Source organism: Saimiri boliviensis, chromosome 8, assembly GCF_048565385.1.
Source record: "Saimiri boliviensis isolate mSaiBol1 chromosome 8, mSaiBol1.pri, whole genome shotgun sequence".
Lineage (NCBI taxonomy): Eukaryota > Metazoa > Chordata > Mammalia > Primates > Cebidae > Saimiri > Saimiri boliviensis.
Window position 1 is genome coordinate 114709429 of NC_133456.1, and position 15035 is coordinate 114724463.

General features: G+C 48.8%; 1 protein-coding gene and 1 long non-coding RNA gene across 7 annotated transcripts in view; one reads left to right on the plus strand and one right to left on the minus strand.

The window, feature by feature from the left end:
• The window catches only part of PFKFB3 (6-phosphofructo-2-kinase/fructose-2,6-biphosphatase 3), a 259701-nt gene that overhangs the window by 203403 nt on the left and 41263 nt on the right, over window positions 1-15035 (minus strand). The window contains exon 1 of one of the 6 annotated variants that reach the window (XM_074405086.1): window positions 991-1057. The exons of 4 other annotated variants lie outside the window; for them this stretch is intronic. The gene's annotated coding sequence lies outside the window, so the exon portion shown is untranslated. One more of the 6 variants, XM_074405087.1, reaches the window with a different exon arrangement.
• On the plus strand, window positions 3-5947 carry LOC141585462 (uncharacterized). Its single transcript, XR_012518983.1, has 2 exons — window positions 3-446; window positions 1571-5947. It is a non-coding gene; the product is annotated as an uncharacterized LOC141585462 (long non-coding RNA).

Below are 15035 nucleotides of genomic sequence, written 5' to 3' on the forward strand. Positions count from 1 at the left end.
GCCGGCAGCAGACGCGCACGTCAGCCTCGGGGCGGGCCGCATTCCTTGGGTCCCAGCCCCCTTCCACGTGGGGAGGAGAATCCGCGAACCCGGAGGCGGCCGGCGGGCTCCCCCTGCGGGCCGGCGACGGCGGCGCGCCAGCTTCTGTCGCCCAGCCCCCGGCCTGGAGCGCGCCCAGCCCAGCTGAAGGTCCTGGCTCCTGTTATCCCCGCGTCCCGTGGTTCCCTCGGGATGTCTGGCACAGCTTCTCCGAATAATTCCGGCCCCTCGCCGCAACGGTGCTGGCCGGGAGGAGGGCAGCGACGCAGTTCTGCCCAGTGTGGACCCCGCAGCCGATTCCCTGGGGAAGCTGCTTAAGGTGGATCCTACCAATTCATCTCCTTGAGGGCCGTGGGGCCCCAGTACTCTGCATTCCTAACACGCGCTCCGGGGCAGGTACAGTCCAGGTAAGGACTTGGGCCAGGCTGCTCCCTAATAATACCCGCGAGCCCATCACCCGCCACGACCCGGGCCACCCGCGGGGAGGAGGCTTCCCTGGTCCTCCTTTCTACCTCACCCTGTCCACTTTCCTGAATCCCTTAGAAACCTGGATTTGAACAGAGCCTTGCTCCCCCTCCCCTAGCCCTAAGACCGGGAACCTGGAGAGTTCCGCGGTGTGGGGCAGGAGGAGGGGCGGGAAAGCCCCGGGGAGCTGGACTGGAGTGGCCTGCGGCGGCGGGGAGGCTGACATCTTGGTTTTCACACTCACCATGTACACCATTCAATAAACCTTTATCGCCCCGAGTAGAAGAATGAATACAACTAGACCCATTTCCACCTGTAATTTGTTCATTACCTCAATCGAGGGAACACTATTGGGGGCGGCCCCTCATGCAAACCCCTAAAATTCACACCCTTGTCCCGCATACCCTGCAGCTCGGCCTCCCCGCTTTTTGGTGTTTTCGTGACCCCTCCCCTCGGCCCTCGCAGTTTGCACCACCAGCTCACGACCTGTGATAGTCGTGGAGTCCGGCCAGAGGCGTGCGGGGAAGACCTGGGCTGCTCTCGGTGGGGAACCGCCGCCCGCGCCGGGGCACGACCTGGACGTGATTTCTGCAAACTGAGCCTCAGCACAGGAGCGCCGCGCCGCCTGGCCGAGAGGTGCACACTTGGCCTTGAGGCTGGGCCGTGATTGGAGGGAAGGCGGCGCTCGCTGAAACCGACACCGCCGCGGAAAAGTCTGCGCAGAGGCTGCCACACGTTGCTCACGTCCCGCATGCTCCGCCGGGAGGGCGCCCGCGCCCAGGCGGCGACTCCCGCCCCGCGCGCCCGCCCCGCCCGGGCCTCCACTCCTCCCGCCCCGCCGCCTACCGAGGGGCCCCGGAACGCGCAGCGTCGGCCACTAGGCTTGTGCCCAGCCCCAGCCCCAGACCCCCTCACCCCCGCCTCGGCCCCCACTCCGGCACCCCGCCCCCCTCTCCGCCCTCGCAGAGCCCCTGCTCCCGAGACAGCTTTGCTGACTGCCTGGTTTCGGCGCTCGGGTGGCTGTTCAGAAACCCGATGCGTTGCGTTTGGACTTGTTTTTCTGCAGTGGGAGCACATGCCAGAGGCGACACCCTGCCAGGGGAGAGTCCCACTCCGCTCCTGAAATAAGAGTGGGCTGACCCTAAGGAGACTGCAGGCCGCGAGATGCCACCGGAACGAGTTCCCGCCCTGGGGTTCGCCTGGGTCGGCGAGGGCAGCTGCTCCCCTGCAAAGAGCGTCCGCGGTTCCCGGGGAACGACGATGCACCGGCGCGCCCGCTGCTTGCCCACCGATTTTGCACACCTGCAGGCCAAGCAAGCGGACCAGGGGGCTTTCCAACACACTCCCTCCAAACTTGCAAACACATTGCTGGTTTCAGCTCTTGGGGAGAGCAGAGAGACGGCGTCTGCCTCAGCAGGGGAACATCACTAATCTCCTGACCTAGATAACGCATCTGACCGCGGCCAGCTCTCAGGGCACAGGGAGCTGATGTCCCGGAGGTCCAGCTGAGCTTTCGCAAACTGGGCACTTTTCCTGCTTGTCAACAACGCTTTTCGCGTCGGGAGGGAAGACTATGTTCTTCCCCATTCTCCTCCTGCACTTGCTACGCAGCAGCCAAAAGGAAGTTAACTCAACCCCCTCCCGCTCCTTACATCTAAGTGCAAACTGGGAGTGCGTGGGGGTCAAGGACAAATGCACCCTTGCTTTCGTTGTTTTAATGGCCAGCTAGAACTCCTGGTAGCCTTTACAGCTCCAGGTGAGATAGGGTAGAGCCCTCATGAGAGACGGATCTGCTTTACTCCCTACAAAATCTCAAACAACCCAGCTGCAACTGTATTTTGGTAATTTACTGGTTCAGAGTTTACTAGTTTGGACATCCTCCTAACTCCTTCCCAGCTCTGCCAATACCCCATCTTACCCCGAATGTCCAACTACGGCATCGCCATCTTCCCTGCTCCTAACCTGGGTATCACAAAGGCAGTCCTTCAGAAAACGCCCCCATCATGTAAACGTTCCTCTAATACAACGATTTTTTTTACAACTATAACAATACCAAGGATAGCGCAGATTAATTATTTCTCTTAGGTCCTGAGTCACGATCCTAGAACCTGTGAAAGACAGAAGGAAGCTTCAGGACTGCCTAGTCAGCCCCACTTGCTTTATGGGAAGAAGTAAAGGGAGTTGAGATTAGAGAAGTCAAGGAACCAGGTCAGAGATCAAGGAAGCAAGCCAATTAGCAGCAGGATTTGTTGGGTCTGGTTCCCCTCCCCCACTACTTGACACAGACAGCAGATAGCTAGCTCCCTAGGAGACCCATTATAGGGCCACCCTAACCCCAGGGTGCTGAGTGGAATCTAATTTAGGAGCTGATCAGGGTGTGATTCAGACACCCACAACAATTAAGCTGTTTGGAAAGGAAAGACAGAGAAGGACGTTCCCTGAGTAGAATGAGACATTAGCAGGGCAATTACTGAAAATGATCCTGGCCAGTGCAGTGGCTCACACCTGTAATCCCAACACTTTGGGTGGCCGAGGCAGACGAATTGCTTGAGCTCAGGAGTTAAGAGACCAGGCTGGGCAACATGGCGAAACCCCATCTCTGGGGAAAAAAAAAAAAAAAAAAAAATAGCTGGGCACAGTGGCTCACATCTGTGGTACCAGTTATTTTGGAGACTGAGGTGGGAGGATCACCTGAGCCCAGGAAAGACAAGTTGCAGTGAGCCAAGATCGCACCATTGCACTCCAGCCTGGGTGACAGAGTGAGACCCTGTCGCACACACACAAAAAAATTCCAAGCAAGTTCCTGGTGAGGTGCTTGCTCACATAGCCGAATTCACTGAGCTCCGTCCAGCCTTGAGAGGACAGTGGAGTGGTTTTTCTCCAGGATAACCTTTGTTCCCACACTTCTGCGCCAGCCAATGTCATCTAATTCCTACCAGAGCTCCCAAATGCTGCTGTAACAATAGCCACAAGCAACCAAATTTCCATGATCCTGTGCCAGCCATAGCCAGTTTTAAATGTTCAAACCATGCTAGGACCTACCCCCTGCCCAGAGGGATACAAAGAGAGAGAGGACAAGCATGGCAGGCTGGGAGCAATCAGAAGTTGCTCATCAGACACCAAGTGTCACTATTTGCTCCTGTAAAAAATCGCATTTATGAGAGAAAAAAGTGAGCCACCAAACAAAACACTGAAACCACCAAATCCTTCCATCATCAAAGACCTTCCATCATCAATTACTTGTAACCCATACATGATTGGGAACAGACCAAGACTATCCACACAATGTCACATCAGGAGTTCGAAAAACCAATTCTAACATGCACATGGATGTTTATACCAGCTTTACTCATAATTGTTAAAATATGGAATCAACCAAGATGTCCTTCAGTAGGTAAACAGATAAACTGTGGAACATCCAGACAATGGAGTATGATTCAGTTCTAAAGAGAAATGAGATAGCAAGCCATGAAAAAAACATCGAGAGGCCAGCTGTGGTGGCTTCTGCCTGTAATCCCAGCACTTTGGGGGGCTGAGGTGGGCGGATCACCTGAGGTCAGGAGTTCAAGACAAGCTTGGCCGAGATGGTGAAACCCCATCTCTACTAAAAATATTTAAAAAATAGCTGGCATGGTGGTGCCCAGCTGAGGGACGAGAATCCTTGAATACAGGATGGGGAGGTTCCAGTGAGCCAAGACCGTGCCACTGCGCTCCAGCCTGGGTCACAAAGTGATATTCTGTCACAAAAGAAGAGAGACAGAGTGCAGGGGGAGGGAGAGGTAGAGGGAAAGGGAAGAAGAGAGAGAGAGTGAAAAGGGAAAAAAGAAAAGAAAAAAGACATGGAGAAACTTTAAACACATACTATGTGAAAGAAGCCCATTTCTGAAAATGCTACATACAGTAGGATTCCAACCATTGGACATTCTAGAAAAAGCAAAACTATGGAAACGATAAGAAGATCAGTGGTTACCAAGAGCTGGGAGCAAAAGGGATGAATAGGTGGAGCACAGGAATTTTTAAAATGAAATCGAGACAGGAGCCTCACTAAGTTGTTCAGGCTGATCTCAAACACGTGAGCTCAAATGATCTTCCTGCCTTGGCCTTCCAAAGTGCTGAGGCTGCAGGCAAGAGCCACTGCGCGAAGCACAGGATTTTTAGGGCAACGAAACTACCCTGTGCTGTAATAGTGTATACCTATGATTATACATTTGAACTCATAGAATGTACAACAAGAGTGAGCCCTAATGTGAACTGTGGAGTCTGAGTGATAAGGACGTGCCAGTATAGGTTAATTGATTGTAACAAATGCACCTCTCTGGTGGGGATGCTGATAGTGGCGGGGCTGTGCGTGTGTGGGGGAGGGGGTACAGGGAAAATCTCAATACTTTCCACTCAGTTTTACTGTGAACCTAAAACTGCTTCTACTTTTTAGTAAGTCATATATATAATTTTTCTGGCCAGGCACCGTGGCTCACGCCTGTAATCCCAGCACTTTGGGAGGCTGAGGCAGGCAGATCACAAGGTCAGGAGTTCCAGACCAGCCTAGCCAACATGGTGAAACCCCCACTCTACTCAAAATGCAAAAATTAGCCAGCCATGGTGATGCATGCCTGTAATCCCAGCTACTCAGGAGGCTGAGGCAGGAGAATCACTTGAACCCAGGAGGTAGAGGCTGCAGTGAGCCGAGATTGTGCCACTGCACTCTAGCCTGGGTGCCTGAGGGAGACTCTATCTCAAAACAATATATTATTTTTCTACAAATATCATAGACATTTTTCTCCAATCCAGTGGACTTAGTGTCTCATTAAGTGGGTGTGAGAAGGATACGCAGCAGCCACAACCTGGCTCTGGGTGAAGTGATTCAAATTGCTCAACTAGTACCAACCAGCAAACTCTCTGCTAAGTTTCCATTTCCCTCTGCCCCGACCCTGTCACTCCATCTCCTGTGGGCGTTTCTTTTCTCAAGGACACCCCTGAAACCAGGTTCCTAAAGCTGCCTACCGGCACTTCATGTCCAGAATCACACCTGCCTATGGCTTTCAGAGGATTCCACACTCCCTGTCAGCCTCCTGCCCCAGTAACAAGACATAGAGTATTTGTTTTTTGTTTTTTTTAAAAAAAGTATTATTGGCTGGGCATGGTGACTCACGCCTATAATCCCTCCCAGCACTTTGAGAAGCTGAGGTGGGCGGATCACGTGAGGTCAAGAGTTCAAGACCAGCCTGGCCAACATGGCAAAACCCGTCTCTACTAAAAATACAAAAATTAGTTGGGCATGGTGGCAGGTGCCTGTAATCCCAGCTACTCCGGAGGCAGAAGAATCACTTGAACCCGGGTGGTGGAGGTTGCTGTGAGCCGAGACCACACCACTGTACTCCAGCCTGGACAATAGAACAAAACTCTGTCTTAAAACAAAAAATAAAACTATTATGACTTCACAGTATTTGTGCTTGTTAACTCAGATACGCTGTAGTCGAGTTTACAGAATTGTACTAACATCAGTGTCCTGGTTTTGATATTTTACTGCAGCCACAGAAGATGTCACCATTGGAAGAAGCTGGGTAAAAGGTTCATGGAACTGCTTGTACTATTTTGCAACTTCTTGAGAGTCTAACATTATTTCAAAATAAAAAGTTTAGGGTCAAGCACGGTGGCTCACGCTTGTAATCCCAGCACTTTGGGAGGCCGAGGAGAGCAGATCACCTGAGGTCAGGAGTCTGAGATCAGCCTGGCCAACATGGTGAAAACCTGTCTCTATTAAAAGAACAAAAATTAGCTGAGCGTGATGGCAGGCGCCTGTAATCCCAGGTACTCAGGAGGCTGAGGCAGAAGAATCTATTGAACCCAGGAGGCGGAGGTTGCAGCGAGCTGAAATTGTGCCACTACACTCCAGCCTAGGTGACAAAAGTGAGACTCTGTCTCAAAAAAATAATAAAATTTAAAATTTAAAAGCCAGTGATAGCTCAGTTTGCTCAAATTCTGGAGAAAAAAATGCATAGTTGTGTAGATTCAGGCATGGAGGGAGGAAGGGATTGGTAGAAAGGTGGTCAAGAACTCTCCAAGGATTTGCCTGTGTTGGCAACAGCCTCCCTTCTTGAAAATGACATTCACATATACAAAGGGAATTTGCCCAAATCTTGCACCTGTGGAAAAACCAAATCAAGCTCAAGCTGTCTTTTAACTTGGGGTGGGGATGATTCTATTTCTTGGCTTCGCAGAGATTTTTGGAGGAATATCAATAGTTCTATGTCTTTGTCACCAACTTGCATGCTTACGGCAAAATAGAGTCACACAGAGTGCAGTCAGTGTTCTCAGAGGTGCACACTGAGCCTGAGATGAAAGGGACTCAAAGACAGGTACCTACTCAAGAAATGCATGGTCCTGGCACATGAGCCAGCCTGTCTACCTCATGGTGCCCAGAGATTATTGATTAGGTACTCACAAGCAGTAGCTGTTCTCAGACACAGCACAGAGGAGGCTGCAGAAGGAATCTCAATTAACTTGGGTTCTGACAGAGAAAGAAGGAAGTGGTGGTCCAATCGTTGTCATGATGGTGTTATGCTAAGCCTCATGCTGGCTATTACAAAGAAATCGCTGCCATTCCCAAGAGCTTGCCACTTAAGACCAAAGGGAATAACTTCCACATATTAGAATGCAAATAGGGACCTGAGAGAGCAGCGTGAGGCTGGGTAAGAGCACACTGCACACAGGCTAAGGGTGAGTCCATGGTGGGATGCTAAGTTTGCATGTAACTGGGAGCAGATCAACTGGGAATTTCATGTTGAAATTTCATTGTTCGCCAGGCGCGGTGACTCAAGCCTGTAATCCCAGCACTTTGGGAGGCCGAGGCGGGCGGATCACAAGGTCTGGAGATCGAGACCATCCTGGTCAACATGGTGAAACCCCGTCTCTACTAAAATTACAAAACATTAGCTGGGCATGGTGGGCGTACCTGTAATCCCAGCTACTCAGGAGGCTGAGGCAGGAGAATTGCCTGAACCCAGGAGGCGGAGGTTGCGGTGAGCCGAGATCGTGCCATTGCACTCCCAGCCTGGGTAACAAGAGCGAAACTCCGTCTCAAAAAAAAAAAAAAAAGAAGAAAAAGAAATTTCATTGTTCTTTAGTTTTGTTCTACCGAGTCCAAGGACACATGAAACCAAAAGCAAAGATCTCTCATTTCTTTTTATGTGCAATAAATATTCACTGACAGCTGCTGTACCAAGGGCTAAAAGTCAGGCAAGGGATGGTCCTTGTCAGAATTAAGAATTCACTTTTGAATTTCAGAGCGTCTCCCCAAAACATACATATACACCCTTGCCCTTTTTTCTCAGCATTGATGAAACTGAGGCCCAGAGATCTGCAGCTAGTCTGGTATTCTTCTGAGTTTTTTCCAATTATGTCAAGTTCTAAACCATGCACGGTGGCTCATGCCTGTAATCCCAGCACTTGGGAGGCCAAGGCAGGCGGATCACCAGAGGTCAGGAGTTCAAGACCAGCCTGGCCATCAAGATGAAACCCCGTCTCTACTAAAAATACAAGCCGGGCATGGTGGCGCACACCTGTAATCCCAGCTACTCAGGAGGCTGAGGCAGGAGAATAGCTTGAACCCGAGAGGCTAAGGTGGCAGTGAGCCGAGATCACGCCATTGTGCTCTGGCCTGGGTGAAAAAGCCAAGACTCCTTCTCAAAAAATAATAAAATAAATAAATAAATCATGTTCCAACTACAATGTTCAATCTCCTTTGCAATGACAATGCTAACAAGATTTGGGGTCCAAGTGTTTTAGGTGATGGTCACACAGTTATCTAGTATTCATTTATAATATGCAAATAAGAATCATCTTAAGAAAGTATCATAGAGATTAATAACTACAAATCTTTAAAAGTTTGATATCAAGGTGAATAAAAATAACTAAAAACTTACAAATGATCCTACACTGAAAAGTGCTTCTTAGCACATGGTTAACAATGGGTGGCCTCTCAAAGACACTCAAGCCCCTGTAAGCGGCCAGGGTCACACCTGAGAGCACCGATGAGCTCTGCGGAAAAGGTGCGCACCTTCCACTACACAGAGGTCAATTTAACAACGACAACAAAAAAAACCCCACAGTTTCATGAAATGAAACTGAATCTGCATTTAAAAAAAAAAAAAACAGAAAGAGGAAAGCAAATTAAAAATTCAGTGACGGGAAATAATTATAAGTAAAAGAAATTTTAAAACAGTAAATAAGCAATCGTTCCTCTCGGATTTAAACACAGAAACTCCAAATGGACCAATAGCTACTAAAGGAATTGAAATAGCAGTTATCTTAATTTCAAAGAAAAAGTTTCAATCTAGATGGTTTTAATGGATGGGTTCTAATAGAATTTCAAAGAGGAAATAATTTTTATTTCACTAAATTTTTTTTTTTTTTCTTTTTGGGACGGAGTCGTGCTCTGTCACCCAGGCTGGAGTGCAGTGGCGTGATCTCGGCTCACTGCAACCTCCACCTCCCAGGTTCTAGTGAGTCTCCTGCCTCAGCCTCACAAGTAGCTACGACTACAGGTGCAAACCACTACGCCCAGCTACTTTTTGTATTTTTAGTAGAGACAGAGTTTCATCACATTGGCCAGTCTGGTCTTGAACTCCTGACCTCAGATGATTTATCTAAGTAAATTATTCCAGAAAATAGAAAATAATAAAAGCAATTCTAGTCATTTCTGAGGATAGCAAAACCTTGATTGGTAAAACAAAAAGTCAGTAAAAGAAAAGGAAACTTTAAGTTCATTTTATTTACGACAGAGATATAAGCTTCCATGTAAACTATTAGATCGTGAGAGCCAGACACATATGCTTGACCCTTGAAAAACACACTTGAATCACACAGGTTCCCCTACTTTCCTCTGTCTCTGCCACCCGTGAGACAGGAAGACCAACCCCCTCTTCCTCCTTCCCAGTCTACTCAGCATGAAGGCAGCAGAGATGAAGACCTTCATGACGATTCACTTCCACTTAAGGAATAATAAATATGTTTTCTCTTCCTTAAAAAACTGTAAAAGATGTGGAGGATGCCTTGGGCTTTTTGTGTACTTCTCAAAAGTTTTAAGATGTCCTAATTTATTGTTCAAGCAAAAGAAGAAGAAAATAAATACAGTCACATGTTGCCTAATGATGGGGATGTGTTTTGAGAAATGCAGCACTAGGCAATTTTGTCATTGTGCAACATCAGAGTGAACTTACACGAACCAAGATGGTGTAGCCTGCTACATATCTAGGCTACATGGTACAGCCTGTTGCTCCTAGGCTACAAACCTGCCCAGTGTGTGACTGTAGGCAACTGTAACACAGTGATAGGAATTCGTATATCTAAACATACAAAAGGTGCAGTAAGGCCGGGTGCCATGGCTCATGCCTGTAATCCCAGCACTTTGGGAAGCCAAGGAGGGTGGATCATCTGAGTTTAGGAGTTCAAGACCAGCCTGACCAACATGGCAAAACCCCATCTCTACTAAAAATAGAAAAATTAGCTGGGAGTGGTGGCAGACACCTGTAATTCTAGCTACTCAAGAGGCTGAGGCAGGAGAATCGCTTGAACCAGGGAGGCAGAGGTTGCAGTGAGCTGAGATTGTGCCATTGTATTCCAGCCCGGGAGACAGTGCAAGATTCCATCTCAAAAAGAAAAAAAAAAAAAGAAAAGGTACAGTAAAAATGCAGTATAAACTTTTTTTTTTTTTTTTTTTTTGAGACGGAGTGTTTCACTCTTGTTGCCCAGGCTGGAGTGCAATGGCGCGATCTCGGCTCACTGCAACCTCCGCCTCCTGGGTTCGGGCAATTCTCCTGCCTCAGCCTCCTGAGTAGCTGGGATTACAGGCACGCGCCACCATGCCCAGCTAATTTTTTGTATTTTTAGTAGAGACGGGGTTTCACCATGTTGACCAGGATGGTCTCGATCTCTTGACCTCGTGATCCACCCGCCTCGGCCTCCCAGAGTGCTGGGATTACAGGCTTGAGCCACCGCGCCCGGCCCCAGTATAAACTATTAAAACAAGCCAAGTACAGTGGCTTGGGCCTGTAATCCCAGCACTTTGGGAGGCTGAGGTGGGGAGGATTACTCAAGGACAGGGGTTTGAGACCAGCCTGGGTAACACAGCAAGATGCTATCTGAGATGGTGAGTATTGAGCGTAAAGTTGATTGGATTGAAAAAGGCAAAGTCTTGTTCCCGGGTGTGTCTGTGAGGGAGCTGCCAAAGGAGATTAACATTTGAGTCAGTGGACTGGGAGAGGCAGAACCACCCTCAATCTGGGTGGGCACCGTCTAATCAGCTGCCAGCTCAACCAGAATAAAAGCAAGCAGAAGAACGTGGAAAGACTAGACTGGCTTAGTCTCTGAGCCTCCGTCTTTCTCCTGTGCTGCTTCCTGCCCTCAAACATACGACTCCAAGGTATTCAGCTTTGGGACTCTGGGACCTTCGGCCAGAGACTGAAGGCTACCCTGTTGGCTTCTCGCTTTTGAGGTTTTGGAATTTGGACTGGCTTCATTGCTCCTCAGCTTGCAGATGGCCTATTATGGACCTCACCTTGTGACTGTGTGAGTTAATACTCCTTAATAAACTCCCTTTATATCTTTATATAACCCTTGATAGTCAGGGTTCTCTAGAGGGACAGAATAGGATGTATACATCTATAGGATAGATGTATAGGATAGGATAGATGTATATATCCTAATAGTTTTGTCCCTCTAGAGAACCCTGGCTAATACACCATCTGTACAAAAAATAATACCAAAAAAATTAGCCGGTGTGGTGGCAGGCAGGCACCTGTGGTCCCAGCTACTTGGGAGGCTGAGGTGGAAAAAACACTTGAACCTGGGAGGTGGAGGCTGCAGTGAGTTGTGACTGCACCAGAGCACTCCAGCCTGGACAACAGATCGAGACCCTGTCTCAAAAACAACAACAAAAAAAAGGTGAGCTCATGAGGCAGCACGCTGCCCACACTGTCTCACGGCCTTGGCGCTCAACCTCTCCCGCCCTCTCCCCCAAATAGTGTTTATCCTTATCCTTATGAAAGCAAAAGAGGAAGGCGAGCCAGAAAGCTTGATTTTGGAAAATTCCTCTCAGAGGCTTGAAAACAAGGGGCGGGACAGAGTAGAAAAAGAGCAGGCTGTTGGCACCTGCAACCGCATCCAGTAAGTAGTAAGGGTTCTCGCCTCCCCAGAGATCACCATCTGCCGTGGGAACAAGTGGATGTAAAACGGACTGAGAAACTCACGTGTCAGGCTCTGCCAGAGCAGCCAGGACAGCAGCCCAAATTCTCCCTTCTCGGCCTCACCATACACAACAGCCTCTAACTCCCACCTACCATCTCCTCCAAGAGAATTCTGCAGGGAGGCCCCCTAAATACTCTCTGCTGGCAGTTGTAATCCACCAGAAGCAAACCACGTTTATCTGCGTTCTCTTACCAGTTTGGTTGGTGACTCAGTCTCCCTGGGTGCACCGCCAAAACCAAATTCCAAAGCAAAGTCTGAGTTCTGGGTGGCAGTGACCCATGCAGACGTGGCCAGCCACCCAGGAGGTGTGCTGGGGTTGCGGGGGCCCTTGGACACCCAGACCTTACTTCTTTCCATGCTAAGCCCTGGAAATTTGACCTAGAACTTGAGTAGCTTTGTTTCTTGCCAGACAATTTCTCAGTGACTGTACTTGGCACACCCAAATACAACAAGACAAAGAAAACTCTAGACGTGTATGAGGCCCAGATAAAATGATGGAAGAGCCCTGGGCAAAGCCCCACTGGGGTTAGGGAAACATGGCCACTACTAATTCCTAAACCACCCACGCCATGTCTCCTGTCTAAGTGTCTTCTATGACCCTGACAACACCTTCTCCCAAATCGTAAATGGAAAAGAACAGGAGGCGGGGCACAGTGTCTCACGCCTGTAATCCTAGCACTTTGGGAGGCTGAGGCAGGCAGATCACTTGAGCTCAGGAGTTCAAGACCAGCCTGGCCAACATGGTGAAACCCCGTCTCTACTAAAAATACAAAAATTAACCAGGTGTGGTGGCAGGTGCCTGTAATCCCAGCTACTCTGGAGGCTTAGGCAGGAGAATCACTTGAACTCAGGACATGGAGGTTGCAGTGAGCCAAGATTGTGCCACTGCATTCCAGCCTGGGTGATAGAGCAAGACAAAGAAGAAAAGAAGAAAAGAAAGAAAGAAAGAGAGAAAGAGAGGAAGGGAGGAAGGGAGGAAGGGAGGAAGGGAGGAAGGGAGAAAGAGAGAAAGAAAGGAAAAGAAAAGAAAGAAAGGAGGAAAGAAAGGAAGGAAGGAAGGAAGGAAGGAAGGAAGGAAGGAAGGAAAGAAGAAAAGAAAGAAAGAAAGAAAGGAAGGAAGGAAAAAGGAACAGGAGCAGAATCCTACCTTTGCCATAAGAAGAGTATTGGTGTTCTACGCCCTTCATCTCTCTAAAGAAAGTAAAATCCTCTATGTGCAGCACCAGACAAACTGTGCAAAGGGACAAATCAGGTGGTCACTCCAGCCCAGCTTCCCACTGAATCCACAAAGCCCTTGAAGAGTCCTGGCATCCTCAGCTTAAACCTCTGGCTCTTTGGCTCCAAGCTGTTTGCTCCATTATTAGACGGCGCTACTGGCTGGAAAGACATTTGCTCATATAGAGCCGAGCGGATTTTCCTGGAACATCCCCCCCCCTTGTATTGGAACATACCCTCCTGTTGCTGGACATGGGACAAGCCCTGCACCCCCTCCAACAGCAGTTGCTCGCCCTCAAATGTTTGAAAGCAGCTGTCACATCCCATTAAAACGCGCATCCTTCAGGCTAAGGAACGCACTCCTGGACTTTAGAGCAGCAGAAGCATAGTTTTCAAGTCTGTGCAATTCACTAAAGAGGGAATTCATCTTGTGATGTCAAGACCAAATAAGCAGGGACTCAAGAAGCAATTCCAGGTTACCTCTGCATAATGAGGTTTACAGACTCAGCCACGATCAGCCAGGCTTGTCTTATCTCCAAAACTTATCCAATAGGAATGGGAAGGCAAGACACTGTGTGGTGTGTGGCTGGGGACATGGCTTTGGAGTTAGAACCTCAATGCAGGTTCTGACCCTCTCTATACCTTATCTGTCTAAGCCTCTCTCCCACTTCCCAAGCGGCAGAGACCAGTGGTTCCTATTGTTCTCAATGAAATACAAATATTAATAGAAACCCGGGCGTAATCACCAGACTATAAGCACCTTAGAAACAGGGGCAGCTGTTCATCTTTGAATCACCAGACCCTACCACAGTGTCCAACACGGGGAAGGTGTTCAGTATATGCTTGCTTGATGAATGAATGTTTACATTTGCAATGATTCAGCTCATCGATATATAATCCTTTTCTGTTTTGTTTTGTTTTGTTTGTTTTGCTGAGACAGGGTCTGGCTGATTTGCCCAGGCTTCAGCGCAGTGGTGCAATCATACAACTCCAGTGCAGCCTAGGGTCTGTGGGCTCAAACTGTCCTCCCACTTCAGCCTTCTGAGTATCTGGGATTATGGGCACATACCACTACACTCAGCTAATTTTTATATTTTGTTTTTGTAGAGACAAAGGTCTCATTATGTTGCGCAGGCTGGCCTCAAACTCCGGGCCTCAAGCAATTCTCCTGCATTTCAAAGGGCTGGCATTACAGGCGTCAGCTACCATGTCCAACCTCAGTATATAATCCTAAATAGGAGTGAGTACTGACTCACATCATGAGCTGGAAGCAGCCTCCATACATCTCCAGGAACCACAGGGCTCTGAGATGGATGGCCGGCCATTCACGGTAAAATTATCTGTAGAATGAGAATCGCAACCCCATCTCGCTCAAGAGGTCATTATGAAGACCAAATTGGGTATGAAGAAAAGCACTTTTGGAAAAACTGTAACGTGTTAGGTTAACCAATCCCTCAACGAGCATTTTTTGTAAGTTGCGGGTCCATCCCAGATGTCTGAATAGATTCCCTCTGATTTTGGCTGCTCTGTGATTGGATTTTCACCCACTGGTTTCCCCAGCAGATCATGGCCATCCCGCAACACACACACACACACACACACACACACACACACAGAGTGAGGGGAAGAGTCAATGTCCAAACCACTGAGTTTCCTAACTCAGGACTGGGGAGAACAGAAACTGGAACCCAGACCACGTTCCGCTGGGTATGGGAAGCACGGCCAGGTGACCCGCCGGGGCCAGGCTGTGTGTAGCATGGCCAGCCCATGACTGCCATGTAGACGCATGCTGTGGAGCAACCCTAGGCTGGCGATAGCTGGCACCTCTCCCTGCTCTGTTCCCTCATATTTCTTCCTTCTCCCAGTAGAAAACATTCTAAAAATAGAGCCAAATCAAACCAAAAAAAAAAAAAACCACGCAGCTTTTGGATAGCAATGCAGGCTGCTGAGATGTTAAGAAACATCCCACTTGGGCTGGATCCATGTGTAGGGTTCAGATGAGAGAATGCGATGGTCTATAATCGCCAGTGTCAAGACTGGATCGTGTTCCCTTCTGTGTACTCCTCCTCAAG